Genomic DNA, 12,070 nt, shown 5'->3' on the forward strand with positions numbered 1-12,070 from the left:
CAATATCTGGAGCCAAGGCAATTTAACTTAACTCCTGCCCTGACCCAGATGCTAAAAAACCAACTTTAAAAACCCTTCACTAACCGATCTCCCTTATATAGCCCGTGAATAGATAATTACCTCCTTTACATTCCATTTGCATGGACTTGCACAATACCTGCCAAGGGTTATTGTGTGGGTATGTGCGTGTGTTTTTTCTGTGCTAAACGCATTATTACATATATGCATAAGATTAGTGGGGGAAACCTGTAATTACCTGAGCAAAAACCGGCAGCAAGTTTCACGCAGCTTATTACATCAGCCCCTTAAGGAGCTAAAGATGTGCTCTTAAGGACGAAAGGGAATGAGAGATGGGATACAACTTTTCAAATATCCTTCAGACCTCAATAAATTGCCAGAAGTTAATACTTCCCATATGCAAAGCTTAATGGCAAGGCATCATCATTATATTATGCTAAAGGGAGGGAAATGTGAGAAAATACTTTTTTCGCTGAGTGGGTGAACACCTGGAACAGACTTCCAGTAAAGGTTCTAGGAATCAAACAGTGGAAGCATGCAAGCATTTTATGCATGTTATGTTATGCATGGAGTAGACATAGAGGGACATTTGTGGTGGGAGGGGAGTGGAAAAAGATCACAATGGGTGGACTAGATGGCCCAAGTAGTCTCTGTGCTGACATCTTCAGTGTTTCTGAGTTGGCAGGATATGTGGTAGGTGGTGACAACCAAAAGAGTTCTTTCTGTATGAGGAGTTCTTTCTGTGGTTGAAGGAACCCCCTGGCTGATAATTGGATGACCAATAAAACTGTAATTTTATGGAAATGTACAAGTGGCCTCCTGACTTTAATGTGTGTAAGAATTCAAGACTCCGAGAGATGGCTCCTTGTGCTCATTAATTTTTATTGAATTCACAAGAGTTATTTTATGCAGTTTCCATTTAGTGAACATAATATTAAAACATCTGGGAGGATAATTTTTCCATATTGTGCAACACATTATATCTAATAATATAGAAAAAGGTTTCATTTATAGTACCTCAGATACATATTGATCTTCAGGTTTCCAGAAATGTTTTATTTTATTTTGTGGCCAGTGGTGTACCGAGGGAGGGGCAGTGTGTGTGGGGGGGAACAAGGCCTTTTCTTGTATTTGTTTTTCTGCGCCCGGGAACTGTCCTGAAAACTCTGCTGCCTGGATAAAAACGTCATCTGGCTGGGCCCCGCATAGAAGGAAGACGAAGAGTGTACCGTTGGACTGTGTGCTTAAATTGTAATCCCTGATCCATGCCGCACAGTAGAGTTCTTCACTTGCACTATTAGCTGAACACAGCCAATCATAAAATGCAGGGGCAGGGCTCCGGTGATCCAGTCAGGCTCCTGTGCTGGTCTCCTAGGCAGGAGGTGCCTGCAGGAGCTAAATACCTGTACATAGCGAACTATTGCCATCTCTTCTGGTGAGTGACTGAGAGGGGAGGGAGGGGTAAGTAACTGGGAGAGAAGGGAGGTGAGAGTGAGGGAAAGGGGATGAGTGAAAGGGAAGGTAAGGGGGAGTGAGGAGAGGGTAGAAAGGTGTGAGGGTATATATATATATAAAAGGAGAAAGTTTGTGAGTTCCCTTCTCTCCGGCCCCCCCACTCCATTAAGGACAATCTCTGCATGACTGGAAATCAAAAGTTCTCAGGTATGGCGAGGGAACATTTTTTATCCTTATTAGTTTTAATTATTGTGTGTTTTGAAATATTGTATTTTATTAGTATGGTTTACTAATACAATTGACTGTCTTGGTTTTGCTTTATGAGGAATGGTGACGTTTCTGTTGTTGCATTATTGCACCGTATAGGAGTCTGGCTGGGAGGTCTGGAAGGGGAGAAAGGGCTGGGGAACAAGACTGCTGGGGTGTGGGAGGGGAGAGGGGGCTGGAAGGATAGGAGGCTGAGCTGGAAAATGGAAAGAATTTGATTTTCTCTTTGACATTTTTTGGGAAATGCGCATGTCATTGTTTCTAATTTTTAAAGGACATGGAAAACACAATTGTTTTTATTTCTCTGGTGTTACACTGCAGGCAGAGTCTAACTTTTGGGGGGTTTCCAGTTCAGCTCTTGTCTCCATGTTTCTCTTTCTAATTTCTGATCAATTATTCTGCATTTGGTGAAGGGACAGGCAGTGTGCTGTAATGAGGCTGCAATAATGTGTGCAGATCTGGAGAAAAAGGACAAAGGTTCCTTTTTTCTTCTGATGGTCAGAAGGGGAAAAAGTGGAAATTTTGGAAGAATTTATTAATTTAAAATCACAGTCCTTGCCTCTTGGTCTTAATCTTTATCAATGAATGTTTTTTTTTGCTGGCAGGACCACGGAGGGAAGGAGCAAAGTTGGTGACCTGTCTGTAGGCAGGGAAGCTTTTGCTCTATAGGTAGCTCACAACAGTCTTGTCAGTTCATTTCTTTTCTGGGGGGTCTGTTAGGGTGAATTTCTTGCCCTTAAGCATGTCTACAAGGAAGAGGGAGGGGTGCATGGGAGGCAACACAAATGCTTTGGCCCCTGGGCACTGGAGAGCCTCAGTACGTCTCTGTTTTTGGCTGCAGTTGTATAATATATCTTTTATTTTATTTTGGATTTAGCTCATGCCTTTTCACTGATACCTCAAGGTGAGCTACTTACAATCAGGGATGGTAATTTTCAAAACCATGCATGTGTGTGTTGGCATGTTCCCAGAGCCATGGTGATTTAATAACTTGCGCATATATGTACACCTAATTTTAAAAGGACGCGAGCCTATGCACTCAAATCCCATTTCTACCGCATAAGTCAAAGTATTTTAAAACAGGTGCACGTTCATGCCATGACCAGTTTCACCAGTGTTGAGCTAGGTCCTGCAAACCCCCCTGGTTTAATAGCCTGCACTCTATTTTGATTCTGCTTGCGGGCCTAGCCGCGAGCAGCCCCTCACCTTTTTTCTCTCTGCCTCCCAGCTGTCCTGATGCCGTTCCACGTGGCTGAGACTGCTGCCGCTGTGCTCTGTGGTGAGCCCGCCGCAGTCGCTTCTCCATCCTTGCGGCCAGGAGGCTGCCGACACTGCTTCTTCGCTGCCTGGGCTGCTGCCATCATCCTGCATTGCGGCCAAGAGGCCACCAACGTTCTTCTTCCTCCTTGCAGCCAGGAGGCTGCAAACGCCGTTTCCATGCGGCCCGGAGTCCACCGACACTCCCTGCTTTCCCATGCTGGTTGGGCCACCATCTCCAGTTCCTTCTTCAGCAGCTGGAGCCACTCCTAGCTTCTCTATTGTGGCAGGATCCGCCTCCGATGCCTTGGGCCTACTCCTGCTTCATAGCATGGTTGCTGTCCATGGTTCTGCTTCCTTAAGCGTGGGGCCGCACCTCTTCTCAGGATTTAAAGGGCCAGTCCTTCTGGCTCCTCCTCATGATGTCATCCTGGGTGTTCCTCTTCAGCCCTAGAAAAGGACTCAGCCTTCAGTTCTTCGACTTCAGTACAGGAGTCTCTGATGTCGTCCTCCTCCGCTTCTTCAAGCACTCTGTTCCTCGTGGGAATTCCCTTGTCTACATTTGTGGTTCCTGATCCTTCGTCTGTATCTTCGTTCCATGTTTGGTCTCTCGCCGGATCCTAAGTCCTTGTCTTCAGATGTCTTCGTCATCTGACCCTCCTGATGTCCTCACCTTCAGATCTTCCTGAAGTCCTCGCCGTCTGATGTCCTGTCTTTCCTGAAGTCCGTCATCCAGTTGTTCTACCTCTTGGAGCCTCCTCGATGCTCTTGTTTGAGCGACCTGGGAGTCCGAAGTCCAGATGTCTCAGATGTCTTGTTCTCTAGTTCACTCGACACCTCCTTGATGCTCTTGACTGAGTGTCCTGGGGGTTGAAGTCCAGATGTCCTGACATTCCAGACGTCTTCATGTACAGACGTCCTCATCTTCAGATCTTTCACTGTCAAGCGTTGACCCATTTGGCTCCTTCTTCAAGGAAACCTTCAGACTCTTTGGCTCCCTTGTCAGGGTTTAGGATCTACCTCCTAGTGTGCTGCCATCCTCTGGTCAACTTCGGGATGACCTTCTGATTCATCTTCTGCACTGGGTTTGAAGCCTTTGCTTCTTCAGGTTGCCCTGCATCGATCACGCTGGGTCCCCGAAGCCTCAGTCCAGGACGGTTGCTGCTACGAGTCTTGGCCGGATTCCTATTCATACTGAGTTTTAAACTCTTCTGTAGTCTATCCACTCATCAATTGTTTTCATCAGAGTCCCTGATGTCCTTCTCTTCAGCGTTGCCTCAACCTTGTCAAGGAGGTTTGACCCTGTCTTCAAGTATTGTCTGACCCTGTCTTCAAGTATCGTCTGATCATGTCTTCAAGTCTTGTTCCAGTACAACCGCCTGCCCTTGACCTCTGTCCGACCTGACGCATTTGCTGTTCCCATATGGCAGGTCCGAAAGGGCTGTCAAGTGGCCGGAGGGCTACCCCAGAGACCAGCATTGCATTGTTGGGTCTTTACTGATGCATCAGGTTCGGCGGAGGTTTGAGTCCCTGGTCTTCAGCATGTCCGCCTGTGCTTGGACACATCTCACCTGCCTCGGCACTTCTATGGAGCTCTCTGCAGTTGCATCGTGGTCCAAGGGCACACAACTCTCCCCAGAATTGGGATCGCTCCCTAGCACTCCCGCAACACACTCCCTCTAGTTACCCCAGTCCCTTTAAACCCTCTGAAATAGTAGAGGGTTTATTTGGGTTTTTTTAAATAACTTACACCTCCTCTATAGCAGAAGTAAACTTATGTGGTAGTGGACCTGGGCGTGCGCCAGGATGCATAAATATTTATGCGCATATCTCTTGGCCACATCACATTTTAAGAGGTCAATATTCAAAGCACATTCAGCGCCATTTAGCTGGATAAGTGTAACTTTTGCTGCTAAGTAGTGGCCACTTAATATGCCCCTATGTTCAGTGGCCACTGATTAGCCATATGTCACTTATATAGCTAAAATGTTAGCCTCATAACTTGTGAGCATTTAGCTGTTCAAGTTATATGGCTAACTACCAATATTCAATCTTAGCCGCATAAGTAATACGGCTAACAGGGTCATTCATCAAAATGTGTTAGGCTGCTATCGTGGGTGTTAGGGCCCTAATGCCTGCGATACTGCCATAATGTATGCGCTATTTATCGTATCACGCAATGCGAATGCAAATTTTCAAAATGTATTCAAAGAGAAGGAGTTTGTAGGAGTTTGGGTTGGGTCTATGAAAATGAGGGGCATTAACGCAGCATGCAATAGTGAAATGCATGTTATTGAACATTTTTAATGCCGGAAAGCAAATGTTGCTTACCTGTAACAAGTGTTCTCACAGGACAGCAGGATGTTAATCCTCACATATGGGTGACATCACAGGATGGAGCCCAATCATGGAAAACTTCTGTCAAAGTTTCCAGAACTTTGACTGGCCCCTATTGGGCATGCCCAGCATGGCACTAACCCTGCCGCCAGCAGGGGTCTCCCTTCAGTCTTATTTAAAAGCTACAGGCAGTGCCGAAAAATAAAATAATAAAACGTTACGAACCCAACACCGCGGGGTGGCGGGCGGGTTTCATGAGGACTAACATCCTGCTGTCCTGTGAGAACACCTGTTACAGGTAAGCAACATTTGCTTTCTCACAGGACAAGCAGGATGGTAGTCCTCACATATGGGTGAGTACCGAGCTGAGGGTGTCCAAACATGCACCAAATGTACCCAAAGGCATGCAACAGGCACAGCAACTGGGGTGGAATTTGGTAGAGGGCATCCTGAACCCCACCGGGCAGGCGGAAGGGTGTTAGTACGTCACGTTGTAAGCAGGTTGCGCAAGACAGATTGGCTGAAGATGGAATCTTGTCTTCCGGCTTTGTCTAAGCAATAGTGGGCTGTAAAAGTATGGAGAGTACTCCAGGTGGCAGCCCTGCAAATGTCAGAAGTGGCACCAATCGTAGGTGTGCTACTGAAGTCGCCATGGCCCTCACAGAGTGTGCTATAACACGGTCTTGAAGTGGAATGCCTGCTTGCTGATAGGAAAAGGATATGCAGTCCGCTAACCAGGAGGAGAGAATCTGCTTACTCACAGGCTGCCCCAATTTGATAGGATGGAAAGAGACAAATAATTGAGTGCTCTTTCTGTGGGCAGCTGTACGGTCTAGGTAGAATGCTAGAGCCCGTTTACAGTCAAGGGTATGGAGAGCCTGCTGTCCTAGATTGGAATGGGGCCTGGGAAAAAAGGTAGGTAGTATAATGGATTGATTGAGATGAAACTCCGAAACTACCTTAGGTAAGAACTTAGGGTGAGTGTGGAGTACTGCTGGTCCTGCAGATGTTTAGTGTAAGGCGGATAGGTAACTAGGGCCTGTAACTCACTAACTCTGTGAGCCGAAGTGATTGCCAGGAGGAAAATCACTTTCCACGTGAGATAGCAAAGTTCGCAGGATTGGAGAGGCTCGAATGGTGGTTTCATGAGCCGAACCAAAACTAGGTTGAGGTCCCAAGAAGGGGCCAGAGGATGTAGAAGAGGCTTGAGGTGAAGCAAGCCCTTCAAAAAACGTGTTACAAGGGGTTGTACTGAAATAGGAACATCCCCAACACCTTTATGGAAGGCGGCTACCGCACTGACATGCATTCTGATAGAAGAAGTTTTTAGACCTGACTTTGATAAGTGCCAGAGATAGTCTAGAAACCGGGATTGGACAGGTAAAGGGGTCAAGGGACCGAGAAGAGCACCATGACGTAAACCTGTGCCATTTGTAAGAGTAAGATTTTCTCGTGGAAGGCTTCCGTGAAGCAATCAGAACACAGGAAACTGGTTCGGAAAGGTTAAGTGGTTGAAAGATTAACCTTTCAACATCCATGCCGTCAGGGACAAGGCTTGAAGATTGGGGAGGCGTAGACACCCGTCGTTTTGAGTGATTAGAAGTGGGTCTTTTCCCAAAGGAATGTGCCTGCGAATGGAGAGATCCTGAAGTATTGGAAACCACACTTGGCGCGGCCAGTGGGGTGCTATCAGGATCATGGTTCCCTTGTCCTGACGTAACTTCATGAGAGTCTTCGATAGAAGTGGAAGTGGAGGGAAGGCATATAGGAGACCGGTTGCCCATGATAGGGAGAACGCATCTCTTGGCTGATAATGTTGGCTGCGAGTGAGAGAGCAGAAGTTGTCTACTTTGCGATTTTGAGGTGATGCAAAGAGGTCTATTTGAGGATAACCCCATTGGTGGAAGATCAAATTCGCTACTGAGGGGTTGAAAGACCACTCGTGCGGTTGAAAGGTGCGACTCTGCTTGTCTGCCAACACATTGTCCATTCCCGGCAAGTAGGTGGCCCTGAGGTACATCGAGTGGGAGAGGGCCTCCGCCCATATCTGTGCAGCCTTCTGACTCAGAAGGTAGGAGCCCGTCCCTCCCTGCTTGTTGATGTACCACATGGCCACCTGGTTGTCTGTCTGGATCAGGATGACTTGATTTGAGAGGTGATCCTGAAATGCCCTGAGAGCATATCTGATTGCTCGAAGCACCAGGAAATTTATTTGGTGTTTGGTTTCCTCTGGAGACCAAGATCCTTGTGTCTGCAGATTGGCCACATGGGCTCCCCAGCTAAGGTTGGAAGCATCGGTGGTGAGAGTTAATTGAGGGTCTGGAGCCTGAAAGGGCAAGCCTTGGAGGAGATTGTTCTGATTTCTCCACCAGGCAAGAGACTGATGGAGTGAGTCGGTTACATGGACAATGGTCGACAGGGGCTGAATGGATTGAGTCCATTGTGACCTTAGAGTCCACTGCATGACTCTCATGGCCAAACGGGCCATTGGTGTGACTTGAACTGAGGACGCCATGTGTCCCAGGAGGATGAGAAAGTGGCGTGCAGTCGCGGAGTGCTGAGACTGCAGCTGGTGTGCAAGAGACACGAGAGTGAGAGTTCGTTGTCGAGGTAGAAAAGCCTTTGCCTGCAAGGTGTCCAAGTCTGCCCCAATGAACGACAAGGTTTGAGATGGGACTAAAGAGGATTTGTCGTAATTGATGAGAAATCCTAATGTAATTAGAATGTGTAAGGTTAGATTGAGGGACGACAGAGCAGCTTGCTGAGTGGGAGCCCTGATTAACCACTAAATATGAGAATGCAAGATAATCTAAAGAAGTTCAAAAAAGATCTTAAAACATGGTGTTTTTTACAAGCATACAGAGATGACGCCCATGAGTATTTATAAATCTATAACAGCTTTTATGGTTTTTTATTTCTAACTTTACTCATGCTATTTTTAGTTTTTAAATAATTTTAAATATTTTATTTTTTATTGATGTTTTATTGTATTTATTTCTGTTTTCTTAACTGTCTTAAGTTAATTTATTATGTAAATCATTAAGATAGAACTTTTTGTTCTGGGCAACGGAATATAAAAATTGCACAAATAAATAAATCTACATAGGGGTAGTCGTGAACACCCTGAGTCCTTAAGAAGGCTGCAACCACTACGAGGCATTTTGTGAAGACTCGTGGTGCGGACGCTAGGCCGAATGGAAGCACTCGGTACTGGTAGTGCATGGGGCCTACTAGAAACCTCAGGTATTTGCGATGAGATGGAGTTATTGCAATATGAGTGTATGCATCCTGGAGGTCGAGAAAGCAGAGCCAGTCTCCTCTTTGTAGAAGAGGAAGAAGTGAGCCTAAGGTTACCATCTTGAACTTCTCTCGCTGAAGGGACTTGTTGAGGGTCCGTAGGTCCAGAATAGGACAAATGCCTCCCAATCTTTTGGGGATTAGAAAGTACTGGGAATAGAATCCTAGGCATGCTGAGAGTAGGGTACGGGTTCTATTGCCTTGGAATGGAGAAGGAGGGAGACCTCCTGATCCAGAAGGATGGAGTGATCGGATGTTCTCCACGTCGGTAGAGGTGGGGAGTCCGGTAGCTCGGAGAGAAAGTTCAGTAGGTATACTTGAGCAATTATCGCCAGTACCCATTGGTCTGAGGTGATTGAGTGCCATATGATGTTGAAGTGGCACAACTGACCTCCCACTGGTTTGTGAGGCAATGGAAGCTGGCTGCTGCTCTAGGTAGAAGTCAAAAACCTGAAGCGGAACCTGGTTGAGGAGCTGCTTGCGATTTTTGTTTCCATGTCTGACGAGACTGGGCTTTTTGAAAAGGTCTCGTGGAACGGGATCTGGCTGGAGGTAGATAGGACTTCTTCGGGCGTAAGAATGACTTCTTAGAGTCTTTCCTAAAAGGCTGTTTAGAAGAGTAGTCAGAAGGCATCAGAGAGAGCTGTCTTAGGGTCTCATGATGGTCCTTAAGTTCTGCCACTGTCCGTTGAATCTGCTCGCCAAACAGATTATCTCCTACACAGGGCAGGTCGGATAACCTGTCTTGTACCTCAGGGTGAAGGTCGGAAGACTTGAGCCAGGCCCATCTCCTTGCCGAAATAGCTGCTGCAGGTACTCTAGTAGCAGTATCAAATATATCATAGGATGATCTGATCTCATGCTTGCCTGCCTCAAACCCTTTGTTTACTAGGGTTTGGAGTTGTTCTTGAAATTGCTGAGGCAGGGAGTCTGTTAAATCTTGTATCTGCTTAAAAATGATCCTATTATATTGGGTCATATACAGCTGATAAGCGGCAATGCGGTTGATGAGCATTGATCCTTGGAAGACACGGCGACCAATGGCATCTAGAAACTTCTGTTCCTTGCCAGGTGGAAAAGAATGTAAGGCTTTGATCTTTTTGCTCTTTTCTGTGCAGATTCTACCACTACAGATTGGTGATCCAGTTGAGGATTTTGAAAACCTGGAGCTGACTGCACCAAATAGGTAGTGTCAGCTTTTCTGTGGACTGTAGCAATGGAGCAAGGATGTTCTCAGTTTTTTTTAAGGAGATCCAGAAGAACCTGGTGGATAGGGATGGAGGTTATTTCCTTGGGAGCATCCAGGAATTGAAGCAACTCCATCATCTGACGTCTATCATTCTGTTCAGTCTGTAATTGGACATTTCCTTCACAAAATTTATAAAGGAGAGGTCCTCTGGAGGAGAACACTTTCTACTTTCAGTGGGTGAAGGTGGTGAAGGCAAATCATCGGTGTCTGGTGAGGATTCATCAGTCCAGGTATCATAGGGATCAGCACCTGCCCCTCTAGGAGCTAGAGGGGGGGGGGACGGGGTGGTGGGATACCCGAGGGTCCTGGTCTAGGCTCCGAAGGAATCGAAGGAATAATCGGAGGCACCGATGAAGGCATCGAAGGCACTGGCACAGGCATCGAGGGCATCAGTGGATGGCTCGGTGATGCCGACTGGCGTATCTGCACCGATGGTGGAATCGGTGGCAACGGACTTATCGGCATCGATGGCTGAGGCAGAACTCCTGATGGAGGGATGCGGAATGGTGTTTCTCCTCCCGATGACAAAGTAAGCGGGGAGGGCACTCTAGCCATTGGTGACCCGGGTTCCATCGGTGGAAAAGTGGCAATGAGCGCTTCCATCCTGGAGAGCAGCGGTGCCAATGCTGCTGAAATAGGGTCAGTGGTTGGTTCCACAATCTGTACCGGTGTCGATGCCGGAGGAACCTGGAGTCGTTGCATCGCCTTGTCGATGGCCTCCTGAACCATCCAGTCCAGTTCTTCTCGGAGACCTGGAGCAAGCAGCCCCAGCTCCGGAACAGAAAAAGGAGGCAGAGGCATAGCCGGAGGGCCCACCGTTAAAGGCGGAGTCACGGCTCCTGATACCCTGTCGGGTGAGGGTTGCATCGGTGACCCGGTCGCCGAAAAGATCGGTGCCTTTTCTGGACAGGGTTTCTTCGAATTGCGGCGTGGATGATGGCGAGGTCGATGATTTCGCTCCCTCGATGGTCCGAGAGTTTCAGTGTCGATGGCGATGTTTGTCTCTTAGATCCCCTCGGTCCTGAGGGGGAGTAGAGGGTGTCGAAGGCTGAGATGTCGTCGACGCTGGACGGTCACCGGCCGGTGGTCGATCCTGGTGCGAATTTGACGGGGCCGGTTCTGACGACATCGACGCAATAGATGGAGTCGGGGTCTGAGCATGGAAGAGAAGTTCCATCTTCTCCATTCTCGCCTTGTGACCTTTTTGTGCCATTAGGGCACATTTGGTGCAGGTCAAGACATTGTGCTCTTGTCCAAGACACATTACACAGACTTTATGGGGGTCTGTGATGGACATGGTGCGATTACAGTCTGGGCACCGACGGAACCCCGACGCCATGGCCATGGAAAAAAATTAAGCTGCGGTACGGTCGATGGCCAGTAGGCCGCGAGGGCCAAACTCGACGGGAATCGATGAAAAACGGGTAAAAACTTACCGGAGTACCGCGGCTTGAAAAAGTTAAAGGAGGGATCCCTGTGGGGCAAATTAACTTTTAGTAATTCCGTGAGGAAAATTCATGTCAGGAATCTCTGCAGAGCTCCGTAACCAGAAGGCTACTGCTGCGCGGAAAAATGAAGACTGAAGGAGGACCCCTGCTGGCGGCAGGGTTAATGCCATGCTGGGCAGGCCCAGTAGGGGCCAGTCAAAGTTCTGGAAACTTTGACAGAAGTTTTCCGTGATTGGACGCCATCCTGTGATGTCACCCATATGTGAGGACCTCCATCCTGCTTGTCCTGTGAGAAATAACTACATCTTTTTTCCTGGCGTCAAGCTGTGCAATATGCCCGAAGCAGACAGGGAGAGGGAGAGGAGAGGAGAGGTGTGGAGTGGAGTAGGAGAGAGAGAGAGCCTCTGGGGTGGCGCACAAATTGTCATCTATATATACCACTATAGGAGGGTAATCTAGTAACTCGAGGTGAGGTTTTGGTGGTGGACTAGAGTTTTGGGGTCAGTTTTACATGCAGTCAGATGTACGAACAACATGGTACACATCAGTGAAGATTGGATGTGATTTGGAATGAGGAAAGATACATAAAGATGAGATTTCTACAATGTTCTCTCGCCCTAGCTTGATAGTACCCAGGTAGAGATGCGTCAAGCTAGGGCGAGAGAACATAGAGGAAATCTCATTTTTGTGTACCTTTCCTCATTCCAAATCACATCCAGTCTTCACTGATGTGTACTGTGTT

This window comes from Rhinatrema bivittatum, chromosome 11 (assembly GCF_901001135.1).
Source record: "Rhinatrema bivittatum chromosome 11, aRhiBiv1.1, whole genome shotgun sequence".
In the NCBI taxonomy this organism is placed as follows: domain Eukaryota; kingdom Metazoa; phylum Chordata; class Amphibia; order Gymnophiona; family Rhinatrematidae; genus Rhinatrema; species Rhinatrema bivittatum.